Source organism: Amphiura filiformis, chromosome 17 (genome assembly GCF_039555335.1).
Source record: "Amphiura filiformis chromosome 17, Afil_fr2py, whole genome shotgun sequence".
Lineage (NCBI taxonomy): Eukaryota > Metazoa > Echinodermata > Ophiuroidea > Amphilepidida > Amphiuridae > Amphiura > Amphiura filiformis.
In genome coordinates this window covers 44,646,326-44,661,248 of record NC_092644.1, presented here as the reverse complement: position 1 = coordinate 44,661,248, position 14,923 = coordinate 44,646,326, and the positions used below count along the sequence as shown (strand labels likewise).

Here is a 14,923-nt window from a genome sequence, read left to right as displayed (position 1 = left end):
CACCTGTGTCTTCAACAAGCCTAGAAACATTCTGTAAAATATCTTGTAGAGCAGTCTCATTTCCTTGAATACCATCCAAAATGAACAAGTATGACTCACTACTCGACCTCAACCTTTTCTTCAGATCCCTATAGGCACTCTCTTTGTCACTCGTTTCCATTGTTCGATTTGTACATTCAAACCGGATCTCATCAATAAAATCTTTAGTGGAAGAACAGTCTTCCATTTTTATCATACACAAGTGAACCTTCCTGCCATCTGGAACACTGTTAACTGCTTCACCATACTTCCGAGCTACTGATCTAGCCAGTCTAGTTTTACCCAAGTAGGGGGCTCCATAGATTTGCATGATCTTAATGCCATTTCTACGAATACATCCTGCAAGTTCTCTGTCATGATTACCGATGTAAGGGTAGCATTCATCATGATTGTTGAGGTGATCATACTTCTCCACACTCGATTCAGATGACATCTGCTTTGGTATGGCCATTTTGATTAACGAAAAATCGCTCTGTGTAATTTGCAATCAAAACTGCTTTCTTCTACAGAGATGTGACGTTGAGATCCAAGTATTTTAGATGCAATGGCTTCTATGTTGAAGTTTGATTCGTACGTTGAAGTTTCCAAGTTGATTCATCCTTAATCAAATTGCAGATGGGTCTGTATCAGAGCAATACAAACTGATTATAGTCAACAATATTAAATACTATGTACTCAGTAACATAATCTCCGATTTGACTTGATATGAGAAGTGACTCATGTTGGATGTTATCTTGTTGGTGGGAACAGTCTTGTGTACTGAGGTCTGGAATTATAAAAAAAAAGACAAGAATAATTGAACAAGGACACTTGTAACAAAAAAGACCACATTTTTGGATCACTTTTTGTCTAAGCCTTAGGAGAACTCTGTTGTCCTTTTAATCTTTTAATAGGCCTGGATGAAAACAAATAAAAGAATAGTACATGATAATACACTCATATGGATAATACCCTTGTTTTTTTTAAATTTTGAGGCCTCCCCCACCCAATCATCAAAAATGCCCTTATTTGTTAAATATCACAAACATTTTTTTTATGTCTGTGGACAGTGGACACCCCTTTTTCTGTGAAATTGGGAACAATCATGTACATGTACACATAGTCAATGGTAAATAAGTGACAACATGTGGGATTTATAACTTACCATATTGAACCTCATGTCCTAAACAAGAGCACTTTTTATTTTCCTCGTTGTTACAAAAACCTCAAATTTGCAACTTACCAAAATTATTTTCTGTTGCATTAAGTTTGAAAGTAATATTGCATTTGTAGGTTCATGAATATAAACTAGCTTTACATCATTGAAAGAAAAACATGTACCGGTACATGGGATTGTATCAGTTATCTACTGTATTTATAGACAAACAAAGATACACACAGGTCAAACTCGCTCTGGGTCAAACTGCTTGAAAGAGGAACACTTGCATATTAATCATTGTGAACATTCACTTTACATGAGTTTTGCAATTTTTACAGCACTTCCAGTTTGTTCTAGAGTGTATGATACAATTGTACACACATACATGTATGTACTAATATCAGCTATAGGGCCCACTGAAGTAATTAAATAAAGTAATTACAACATACACCATTAAGGGGGTACTTATACCCCTGGCCAATTTTGTGTCTATTTTTGCATTTTTCTCAAAAAGTATAGTGCATTGGTGACAAGTAAGATATGTATTATTATAGGGGCAAGGACTACAACTACTGCACTAAAAATTCAGCAACTCAAGGCAAGTAGTTATTGATTTATTGATCAAATATTGGTTTTCCCTTATTTTTGACTGTAACTCCACAACTGTTGTCTGTGTTGAAATAAAATTTCCAGTGCAGTAGTTGCAGTCCTTGCCCCTATAATATACATATCTTACTTGTCACCATTGCGCTATAATTTTTGAGAAAAATGCAAAAATAGGCACAAAATTGGGCAGGGGTGTAGTACCCCCTTAACATGGGTAACTATAAAATTGAGATATGTTGGAGCCAAAATATAGTTCAATGTCAAACAATGTCATAATTGAAAAAAGTAAATATCAAATGCCATGGTGTAGTTCAGGATGTTTTGGACACATCCGTGATCTGAATCAAGGTTAAATATGGATATGGTGGTAAACTTTATTTGTTCATAACACAATTAAAGGAGAAAAACAATAGAACTATTCAAAGACATTTGTGTATCAGCATGGCCAGGATGTTTGTGACTCGTCATCCCAGTAAGCGCATACAGCCCTTTTAAATGCCCCCGGATCAAAAAAGAGAAAAGAAATTGGAGAAAAGAGAAGAGAAACACCTGATGTGATTTTAGCAAAATTAATCTCATATTTGGCCATTTCAGCTTTAAAAAAAAATTTGGTGTGCTTTGAGCAAATTGGTTCCATTTAAATTTTAAACTTCAATATGTTTGCAGTACACGTTTTATGATCCCCGGTTGCTGCACTAGTCAGTCACTAAACTGGACTTGGACACAGACTCTGATTACATGGATTAAGATCTAATACTATAGAAGCACAGTGGAAAGGTTTCAAAAGCAACAGACAAATAAAATAGACAATTCTTTCAATATTTGAAGTGTAGATTGATTACCAGAAATTATTATCATTATTAATACTATACTATATATAACTATATTTGCATGCTCAAAGACTTAAAATGAGCAACTGTATTTAAAATCTAAAAAATAAACCTCATTCAAAACTTTCAAATTTTCAAACATGCTCTTGTGCACTTCTCCACACTTATTTAAGCGTGCAGCACACTTTGCTTTTACACTTTTTTTTTTTCGCCTGCATTTTCGTATTAAAGGGGTACACATTATTTGGCACTCAAACCACGTCACCCGGGTTATTAGGGTTATTGACTCTATATATGCAATAAAACATCTGGAATGGTATAACAATTGTAATGGCATGCAGCCATGTTGGTGCGGCTCAAGATGACAGAGGGACAGGTCTCTAGTTCAATCCCACAACCATTGATACCTAGGTCTGTTTTAATGTGCTACTGCTATCATGCAAATTGTCCTCTGGTGAGGCCTCCCAGTGGACAGAATTTTTTATATCTCACATGCTAGGTAGTGAGGTATTTCCACTGGGATGCTTGCATGAGCATGTCTACATATATTAGAGTTACCATCTGAAGATAATGAAATGTTTGGACATTTGGGGACGAAAAACACCAAACTCTTTTACATGCCCGACCAACCCAGATATTGCATTTTTGGAGATTTTGTTTTTTAATGTTGCTACAAATCATGTAAAATCAGGTAAAATCAGCTGTGTTTTGGCCAAAATTGATTGATTTTGACTGGAAAGTTTGTTAAAATAATTCAAAACATTTTTAAACTAAGTTTCCAGATTTTTTTTGGCAAAATAATTTTAAAATGTTTTGAAAAGTCCTGACCATTATAATAATAATAATAATAATCTTTCTTTATTGAGGGTAATTCCACTTCAGTGTCAAGCACTGCTTTCCAAGCAGGCCCTCATACAATTATAAAATACTGTAATACATACATTTTTGTACATGTATTGATACATAGTAAATTTACATCTTACACATGGTAAATCAATAACATAATAAATAGTATTGAACTCATATGGCAAAGATTATACAAAATACAAGCTAATCTAAAATGTCCTTATAAAAAGTACAATTTATAAGGGAATAGAAATCCCAAATTATTTAGCAGAAGTATTTGTTCGCGCTTTAAATTGATACAAAGACATATTATTTAATTCTTTATGGATTTGAGGTGCAATTTCATTCCAAGTATTAACAGCTCTGGCATGGAATGTACGCTTGCCTGAATTTGAATTACATTTTGGTACAACAAGAGTATTTGATGAATGATTCCTGGTAATATGCATATGACTATGAACAAATTCAAATTTAGATGATAGATAAGATGGACCCAGATAACACTTAAAAACTAAAATAAGAAGTTGATTATTCCATCTATCATTTAGTTTTATCCACTGTAGTGCACTCATTAAGTTACTTATTGGTGTTCTAATATCAGCAGATAAAATTGTCCTGGCTAGCTGATTTTGTAACACTTGCAGCCTTGCTTGAGATTCACAAGAAAAATTACTCCATTCACAAGAAAAATTACTCCAAATCAATATCGAAGTCTGTCCGTCTGTAAAACAGATTTTTTGGTCGCCTTAGATATCCTTTTGCATCACCCGGGTCACCATACCAACTTACCATTTTTATCTAGGCCTGTTTTATGTACAGTTGTACACTGAAGTCATCATGTGGAGTTCAATTCTGAAAAATCTTCTTTTTCTGAAATGAGAATAACCATAGAAGATATAATAAACTTTATGTTTCAATATAAACAAAATGTCAGTAAACAGAATGCCTATTTACATTTGTGGCAACATGTTCATATCTAGTTAAGCGAGATTAGATTAATTCATATTTGACAAGATTCCGGGCAAGATTCATAGCTGGGTGGACAAACTGTAACATGATAAACATAATAACCAGACTTTTCCCCTCCTCTATCTGTCGAAGTTGCTCCATATTTTTTATCACCTAAATTTTATACACTCTTTATACCTTTTCAAGCCACCACCAAGAATCGATACCGTACTGATGATGGGACCTCCTTCTTCTTCTTTGTGGATACTGTCCAACACCCCTTTTGAAAACAGAGTGAAGTGGACCATAGAATGTTGTGTGTATGCAGTTTGTCCATGTATCATATTGATATTGATTTGAGCTGTTCCTTTATGGTTTCCTTGAAATGTAACCTTGTCCGGGAATGTATAGTTTTAATGTTACCTCATGCACCAGAGTGGAACCCCTAACCACTACACCACACTTTGCCTCAAATTTATGTGTATCATGAAATTATTTAAATTGACCTCTTTAATAATTTAAAAATCTATAGGATGTTTTTGGAATACAACGCCTGTGAATGGGACATACTTGTAACCTGGATTATCCCTATCATGCAACACATAATGTCTAGATTGATAATGGCAGATACTGTTTATATTGGGAAATCTGGAACTAGATTGACTCAATTGAAACTGCCAATTGATACTTCCTGTGATCATTTTCTGTGTAGCTATTTATAGCTATGATCTTGTCTGGTACATGTGGCCAGGACGCCTAGTTCTCTCATGTATTTCTTGTATGTGTTTGTTGCTGTCGATGTTGTTTTCTCCACAACATATATCATATATATCATAATAATGTGATCAATCATCAATCCCCACCTATATTTTGTTGAAAACTTAGTTATTATCAGGTTCGTTAATTTTATGAAGTGAACAATTCCCTTTCTATCAGTCCAAACCCCATGTTTATAGCTGATTTTGGTTGCAAAGTTAGACTTACAGCATTAATGCATGAACATCGCAGGCACAAACTTTTTCGTATTGGTGCTGTGCACTGAAGAGTCATCTCAGTTTGGGTGTGCCAATTTGGATCATGTGCTAATGATTTTTTATTTATTATGGATGGATAAATAATGGAGTATTAATTACAATATTTCAAGCATATACAATGTAGGAGATTAGGCAAGAACTTAGGGAACAAACCAAAAGATCGATGACGTCCTTTAAACGTAACTGGTTTCATTTCTCTGCCGACCCCCCCCCCCCACTCCATGCCAGAAACGTAATAATAAAATGTTGAAAATTTTGACATAATCTTACTATAATTTGCCTTATGTTGTATGCGTGTTTGCGTGTATGTATGTGTGTTAAAGGCTCCGTCAGTTTTGATCCGAGCCTCGCCAAATTCGCACGGGGGATGCAGAAAAATACGAGGAGTGTCGTAAGCTACCTTCGGTCGAAATCGGAGGTCGAAGGTCAAAGGTCAAATTTTAAACTTGGTCCGATTGGGCTGTAATTCATACAGGAGATCAAGGAAAATACGGGGAGTGTCCTAAGCTACCTTCGGTCGAAATCGGAGGTCGAAGGTCAAAGGTCAAATTTTAAACTTGGTCGAAATCGGAGGTCGAAGGTCAAAGGTCAAATTTTAAACTTGGTCCGATTGGGCTGTAATTCATACAGGAGATCAAGGAAAATACGGGAGTGTCCTAAGCTACCTTCGGTCGAAATCGGAGGTCGAAGGTCAAAGGTCAAATTTTAAACTTGGTCCGATTGGGCTGTAATTCATACGGAGATCAAGGAAAATACTGGGGGAGTGACCTAAGCTACCTTCGGTCGAAATCGGAGGTCGAAGGTCAAAGGTCAAATTTTAAACTTGGTCCGATTGGGCTGTAATTCATACGGGAGATCAAGGAAAATATGGGGAGTGACCTAAGCTACCTTCGGTCGAAATCGGAGGTCGAAGGTCAAAGGTCAAATTTTAAACTTGGTCCGATTGGGCTGTAATTCTTACAGGAGATCAAGGAAAATACGGGGAGTGTCCTAAGCTACCTTCGGTCGAAATCGGAGGTCGAAGGTCAAAGGTCAAATTTTAAACTTGGTCCGATTGGGCTGTAATTCATACGGAAGATCAAGGAAAATATGGGGAGTGTCCTAAGCTACTTTCGGTCGAATGCGGGGATCACATTTGGTTGCGATCGGTAAAGGATTGGGCTCAAAATCTGCGAAAATGTGCATTTTCAAAAGTCAGCGACCATGGTATAAACAATTGCACTTGCTGCCTGTGTTCTATAAATAGCTCTGATGCATTCTGATTCATGTACTTGAACTTGGTAAAATCTATATTAAGGCAATGTCTTCCACAGTGAGTTTTGAAGGGTAAAAGGCTCCGTCAGTTTTGATCTGAGCCTCGCCAAATTCGCACGGGGATGCAGAAAAATATGGGGAGTGTAAAGCTACCTTCGGTCGAAATCGGAGGTCAAAGACTTGGTCAGATCGATAACAAAATCGGCGAAAATGTGGATCTTTGTTACAAATCCAGAATCCACAGTGCCCACCCTTACCAAACATTCTGGTTAATTTAGCCTGAATCTAAACAGAAATTATTCTAAGACCAATAAATTAACCAGAATATCAATTTCTGGTTAACAAATTAACCAGAATATCAATTCTGGTTATTTAATAAACAGAAATCATAACCTGAATCCAATTTCAGGCTAAAATCTTAACTTGAAAAGTTTTCTGGCTAAGATATTTAGCCAGATTTTGTATTCTGGTTAAAAGATTAACCAGAATCAAAAATATGGCTAAATATTAGCCAGATTTGGTATTCTGGCTAATTATTTTTCAGGCTAATTATGGTCACATGATATTAGGTCAGAGGTCACCAACTGTAAGGAAGCAGGCTACTGATAAGGCTCAGAAACTGCCACAACTTTTTGAAAAATTAACAGTTTAAAGGGTATTTTAGGGTCTTTTAACATTGTGTAGTTGATGGGAAACATACCAGCTATGTCTGTGGAAGGAAGATCAGATGTTCGTAAGTTTCAAAGCCTGAATTTTGTCATTCTTTTTCCCCAGGAAACATTGCCTAGAAAGGTTGTTGAATTCAGCAGACATGCATGCATTATGCATGTATCATTTATTTATAATAATTATGTGGGTATACTGCAGGTTGATGCTGGCTGACCCAGGTGAAATGTGTTACTGATGTTGTTGGGGTATTAATTATGCTGATGTCTTGGGGAGGTTGTCCTTTGAAGCGGGGAGGGTTATTTAGCGAGTTCAAATATGGCGAGTTGTCATTGGGAGAGTTCAAATAAGGTTGTTACATCATAGTGGTACGTTTGTATTGGTTTTAAAGTTGGGATGATTTGGTGGGCAATGTTGATATATTGGGGATGTTTCTACTTTGAAGTGGGGGGAGAGTCATTGGAGAGTTTAAATGTGGTGAGTTTTCACCCAAATTTGAAGTGTTGTATTTGGTAAACTTGGGGTGTGGTGTGTTCTGTTGATGCATAAATTGGGAGTGTTTGTACTTTGAAGTGGGAGGAGGGTCCTTTGGAGAATTCAATGCACCAGGATGAGCAAGTTATCACCTACACCGAATTGAAAGAGTTATATTCGGGGGTTATATTTTGTAAAAGTTGCAATGTGGTATGTCATGTTGATGTCTTGGGGATGTTTGTGGGGGAAGGGTCATTTGGAGAGTTCAAATATGGTGAGTTGTCACCTTCTGCATATTGGGAGAGTTGTGTAATACCGTTTGGATGTGCTTTGTAAACATAAACTCTCTAAATTACCCTCCTCACTTCAAAATAGAAACATCCCATTACATTGACATAGCACACCACATCCCAACTATACAAACAAAACATTTCCAATATGCTCAAGGTGACAAATTGCCACTTTGGAACTCTCCAAATGACGACTCACCATAGTTGAACTCTGCAATTGACAACTCGCCATATCAGAACTCTCCAAATGACAACTCACCATATTTGAACTCTCCAAATAACCCTTCCCCACTTCATAACACCCCAAGAACATCAGTAACACTTTTCACCTGGGTTAAAGACTGAAAACAAAACTGACAAGGTTGTGACCAACATTTGAGAAAGGAGAGCATTAATTTGTAAAGAGGGTCAAGTGCACAGTATGAATATCAAACTTCTTTCAGGTTTAGAGTTCAATCCTATAAAAGGTGTATTCCAGTGGCGAAGCATGGGTCATCCGATGGGGGGGGCACCAACCATGATTGGGGGCACGGGTCTGATTGGGGGGGCACAAGCTGTTTTTTTGGCAATTTTCCTATCGGATTTTCTCAATTTTGCAATCGATTGGGGGCACATGCCCCCCATGCCCCTATGACGCTATGCCACTGGTGCATTCTGATCATGGCAATTGTGGGAATTTCAATCTACACATGTATGAGGCTGAAGTTGAGACCGGTCCCGCACTCCGTGCATCCGCTGGTATTCATGCTCGGTAAAATTTCATGAAATAGGGGTGTTTTCAGATGAAGAAATGCGATTCATGAAACACAAAAAGGGGTGTTTTTCAAACCATGTGTTCGAAATTGAAAAAAAAAGGATATTTTCATGGAGCAGCCTACGTGTTTCTGTCAGAAAAGGATATGTTAGAAATATCGTTTGCGTTTTAGCGAAAATAGGGGTATTGTCGAAGGCAAATAATTCGCGAAATGAGATGCAAAAGGGGGTGTTTTTAAAGTTCACCGACAAGCATGAATACCCGCGGATGCACGGAGTGCGGGGACCGGGAGTTGAGAAGAGTGAAGTCTGGTTAATATTTCTGGCTAATATTCTGTTTAATAATTCTAGCTAAAATTCTGGCTAATTTGTTCTGGCTAAAATTTCAGGCCTTATAAAATTTCTGGCTAATCTCATTTAAATATTTCGGCCCTTTTTCAGGTTAGAATCAGGCCTGATTTCATTTCTGGTTAATATTTCTGGCTAATAATTCTGTTTAATAATTCTAGCTAAAATTCTGGCTAATTTTTTCTGTATAAATCTTTCTGGCTAAAATTTCAGCCCTAACATTTCTGGCTAATCTCATTTAAATATTTCGTCCCTTTTTCAGGTTAGAATCAGGCCTGATTTCATTTCTGGTTAATATTTCTGGCTAATAATTCTGTTTAATAATTCTAGCTAAAATTCTGGCTTATTATTTCTGGTTAAATTTTTCTGGCTAAAAATTTCAGGCCTGACATTAAATTTCTGGCTTATCTCATTTAAATATTTCGCCCTTTTTCAGGTTAGAATCAGGCCTGAATTTAGTCATTATTTCAGGCCTGATTTCTAGCTGAATTCAGGTTTAATTCAGGCCTGACACTTTGGTAAGGGCAAGCATTGCCAAGTAATCATGCTAACATATATATTCATCTATAAATAACTGTAGCATGGTTTTGGATCGCCACAGTAAACATCTTCAAAATGTTACAAAACTATTTTTCCAACAAAGTTATAATACTCTATAATTATATGTGTGCTGTTATGCATACGGCCATACGGGTATACCTCTAGTAATAATAAATGACACATTTTTCAGACCGATGTTTTTGTACAAACGTAATCGAGTATTTTTACCCCCTCCCCCCTAAACGAAACCAGTTACGTTTATAGGACGTCATCGATCTTTTGGTTTGTTCCCTTAGTACACTGGAGGCACAAGCGGCTAGGGGACGCAGGGGTAACCTTGTCAATCAAATATTATTCTATTGTCCACCAAAGTTAAGCTTATGACATCACCAATACGTTTATATCCATGATCATTTCAACCGATAGGCAATTATCCCCGAGGAAACACTGTGCGAAATTGACTAAGTTTAACGTGTGCGCATAAATGTGCATGGAATAAAAGTTATATAAATATAAAATATTACAATTTTAAATGAAATAGAAATTTATAATAATAATGAAAAATCATCACAATGTTATAAATAGGCCTACATGTAATGATAATAATAATAACATTTTAATGTGAAGGTCTAAATGCCATCCTGGTAAACACAAAACGTTTTTAAAACGTTTTTAAAACGTTTTAAACAGGTTAGGCCTATATTTTTGGGTTTGTGTTTTGGTAAAAACGTTTTAATAACATTAAATGTCGGGTTAAATAAAGGGCATGAAAACATTTTAAACAGTTTTACATGGAAACACACTACAAAAATATTTTTAAATGTTTTCGAAATGTTATTGAAAATATTATCTGCAAACATGTTTGCCAATATTTTGTCACCACTTAAATAATGATAGGTTTTAAGTTATCAAAAAAGGTTTTTGAATGTTATGAATAGGTTTTATTCCCTTTATATAGCCTTTATATAACCCGATATTTAAACATTTTCTGGCAACCTTTTCTAACCTTTTGCGAATGATGTCGAAAACTCAAAAACATTTTGTGTTTACTGGGATAATTGAACATAATTCAAAATTGAATAACACAATAATAAATACGTATTAATTATGCCTACTCAAAAGACGTGTTCCTATTTGTATTAACAATATGAGAATTATTAAAGTGCAAGCTTAGTTTTAACCAAATTAAAAATCACAAAGCGCATTTTAATATAACATTTCTCTTGTATAACGTTACGAATTCATACTTAGGCCGGTTAAAAAAATGTTTAATTTCTTTAATAAAAGAAATCTTATAGGCATATGCCTTATATTCTTATAATATTATCATTATTTTGTTTATATTTTTATTATTGTTTGTTTGTTTTAATCGTAATCATAAAGAATAAATTAAGTCATGGCATCCTGTTATTGAATGCTGAATCCAGGTACCTGACTGAATCACCTCGTAAAGTATTAAAGTGCGCCGCTATAGTCAGGGGGGGGGGGCGGCCAAGATTGGCTCAATTTTGACGTTGTCATTGGTTTTACACGTAAACACAAAAATGTCTCAAATTATTCCAAAACTGTACGTATGTTATTAAGCACTATTTTATCAGTCTAAATCCGTTGAGGTTCGCCAGTGAACCTCATTGTAAGTACTGTTTTTTAATTTTTTTGTATGAATAACGCATACGATATGTTACGATATATACTGAAAATTTCCCCACGTGTATCAATGAGTTTACGTGGTGTAGTGGTTACGGATCTCGCCGCCCATAAAGGGTCCCGAGATCGATTCCCATCCCCGGCGATGATTAAAAAATTTTCTTCTTCTTTTTTCTTTGAATTTAAAATTATTTATTTTCATGTGAAAATGTATATATTGCACTGGGAAATATATTTTGTGCATTTTTTTTCTGTAATGGCAAGATCTTGGCTCCGGGAAAAAATAATTGCGTCCATCGTGCAGGCAGTGTTGCCGTCATATTGTCTGTTTTGTTTACGCTTTTGGCTGTTGCCACATTGAATAATGTAGTCCACCATCGTCTGGCTATAGTTTAATTCCATATTTTTATCGATACATCGATCACTTATCGGATTCAGTATTGGAGACAATAGATGAAGTATTTGATTGACAAGGTTACCCCTGCGTCACCTAGCCGCTTGTCTGGAGGCCGGCAACTAATTTATTAGCTACAGGAGCCTTGTATTTTTTTAGTGCAAACTCTAATTGAAATCATGCAAATGCGTTGCACTAGCTTTACATACACTTTATCCCATATCGTTATAAATGCAGAGCTACGGTATATGGGTTCCTTGTACTAAACTAAGACAAGCAAGAGCTTCACAATCATGACAAAGCAATTGATGTTGATTGTTGTATGTGCACTGCACTGGCAAATCATGCTGTGATGATTGTAAACAAACAAACACATAACTTACATGACTTACCTCAAGTTTAACGTGATTGTGTCAAACAATAGTCGTGCATTGTGATTGTAAACTAGCAGTCAATGACGATTTCACAATTCATTGCGTTATTGCAATTACCTGGGAAGTCAATGAACTGCATCGCTTCTGCGCCACGACAATCCTGCCTAAACTGCAATGCAGTGTCTGGCACCTGTATGGCTTATCACAACTCAACATGCTCAATAAAGCGCACACATGCACTTTTTTTTTTATTGGGTTATACTCTGTGTTCATGCTATCGTATTATTTGCTGCACGTTGATTTTTTTATTTTTTTTTTTATTTCTGTGGAATAATAGAAAAAAAATCAGTCATGAAAACTGGAAGAAGCAAAGTCTAATTCAGTAAATCTTAAAAATGATCTCCCAATTTGGCGTCTAAAGTACACTTCTGGCAATCATACCGTGTGGGGAAATCCCGGTATGGCTATTCGATCACTTCCGGGTGCATCAATTTTCATATAGGGTGTCCCAAGCATGATGCAATTTATAGGCTACCAGCTATGGCACGATTTAGGGTGAATTTAGTATGAGGATTTCACTGTCACAGGCCTCACTCATTGTAGGGCCTATTGAGAAAATTATGAGAATTGAATGCAAACATCTACATCTCTAAGTTACTTCTAATGTTTGACTTTGTTTTATTAGGGTTGAAAATCTATTTCTTTTGTTTTTCATTGCATTATGAGGAAAATTATGAGAATTGAAAATGAACATCTAGAAAAAATTTATTCTTTTTTTTTTATATATGTTTGACTTTGTTTTATTAGGATTTTAACCTATTTTTTTTTTACTTTGTGGACAATTATGAGAATTGAAATAAGCATCTAGAAAAATGTTTTTCTTATGGTTGACTTTGTTTTATTAGGGTTTGAAAATCTATTTCTTTTGTTGTTGATTTTTCATTGTATTATGAGGGAAATTATGAGAATGGAAAAAGCATCTAGAAGAAAGCTGTTCTTATGTTTACCTTTGTTCATATTAGGATTGATAAATATATTTCTTTTGTTTTTCAATGTATTGTGAAATCTATGAGAATTTAGATTTACAAAACTAAACTAAAATTAAAACAAGGTCAAACCCAAGAATAATTTTTTTCTAGATGCTTATTTTCAATTCTCATTTTCCTCATAATACAATGAAAAACAAAAGAAATAGATTTACAAACCCTAATAAAACAAAGTCAACATAAGAATGATTTAAAAAGATTAAAAATCTATTTATTTTGTTTTTCCTTGTGACGGGAAATATGAAAATTGTTTAATAAGTATCTAAAGTTTTCCATGTGTATAACCAGGGACCGTGTATAACTTTGTTTTATTAGGGTTTGAAAATCTATTTCTTTTGTTTTCCATTGTAGGCCTATTATAAGGAAAATTACAAGAATTGAAATAAGCATCTAAAAAATGTTATTCTCATGTTTGACTTTGTTTTATTAGGGTTTTTTATGGTATTACGAGGGTTATTCAAAAACTTCTACCTGTAATAGAGGTATGAATCATTTTCTTTGCAGGCCCTAAATGCTATCTACAGAAGATAGCAAGCAAAGCAAAACACATTCAAAATAATAATGTTCCAAAATAACATTGCCCAACACGCGTTCTAGCTGATGAGGATTCAGTGCGCAAAATGAGAGGATTCAGTGCACAAATCACGGGGACGGTAAAACGGCTATAATTTGCCGCGCGCCTGGAGAAAAAAAAATCGGCATTAGGCCGAATGCAAAGCTATAAAGAAATGTTAAAATGAAGAAGCTGACCAAAATTTGAAACGGCACTTTATATAGCAGAGATTATTCGGAACATGCAGTAAATAAAATAAGAAACAAAACAAAAAAGCAATACAAAAAGAAAAGAAAACAAAAAACAATGATGATTCATTCAGTACGCAAAAAACTAGGCATATTTTCTGTCTCATATAAACCCGGCATGACTGCTATCTTCGGTGGATAGTCTCAATAAAAAAAAATCATTAAACATAAAGAAAAAGAATAGAGGTGTGAATCATTTTCTTTGCAGGCCCTAAATGCTATCTACAGAAGATAGCAAGCAAAGCAAAACACATTCGAAATAATTATGTTCCAAAATAACATTGCCCAACACGCGTTCTAGATGATGATGATTCAGTGCGCAAAATGAGAGGATTAGTGCGCAAATCCCTGTGCCGGTAAAACGTTTTTGCCTCCGCGATTTGAATCGATTGATCGGCTTGACCATAGACATACCACCTAGACCTATAACTGCCCATCCCTAACCATGGCAGTAGGTGAAGCCACGTATCCAAGGTGATTTTGGTCGGGTGGTCGGACGCGGAGAAATAAGCGTTCATGTCTGGAACAAAAAACGCGATCGTTTGCGTGATTGCTGCGCCGTTATCGCCCGCGTCAAATGCAACATGTTCTGTAGACGCGAACATGTCTGCTTGTTTGCGTCCGGGTTGCGTCCTTGTCAAAATCGTTGCTAAGCAGTGTTGACTTCACTACGCAAAGCAAAGTTATAGGTCTAGGTACTTGTTTGTCTGGGGGCTTGACGCTCTGGAAATGTAAGTAAACATTGAGCATGCGTGAAAATCGCTTTTCTGCAAAAGCGATTGAGTATAAATTCAGCTTTAGATGAGAGGATTCAATGCGAAAATCCCTAGGCCGCTAGAACGGCTATAATTTGCCGCGCGCCTAGAGAAAAAAAATCGGCATTAGGCCGAATGCA

General features: G+C 35.8%; 1 long non-coding RNA gene across 1 annotated transcript; it reads right to left on the bottom strand.

Annotated features, from left to right (window-relative positions):
• Positions 1–633: 633 nt before the first annotated feature.
• On the bottom strand, positions 634–12,325 carry LOC140137861 (uncharacterized). Its single transcript, XR_011856908.1, has 3 exons — positions 12,200–12,325; positions 4,249–4,329; positions 634–805 (listed from the first exon to the last, which is right to left on the bottom strand). It is a non-coding gene; the product is annotated as an uncharacterized lncRNA (long non-coding RNA).
• Between the last annotated feature and the right edge of the window lie 2,598 nt (positions 12,326–14,923).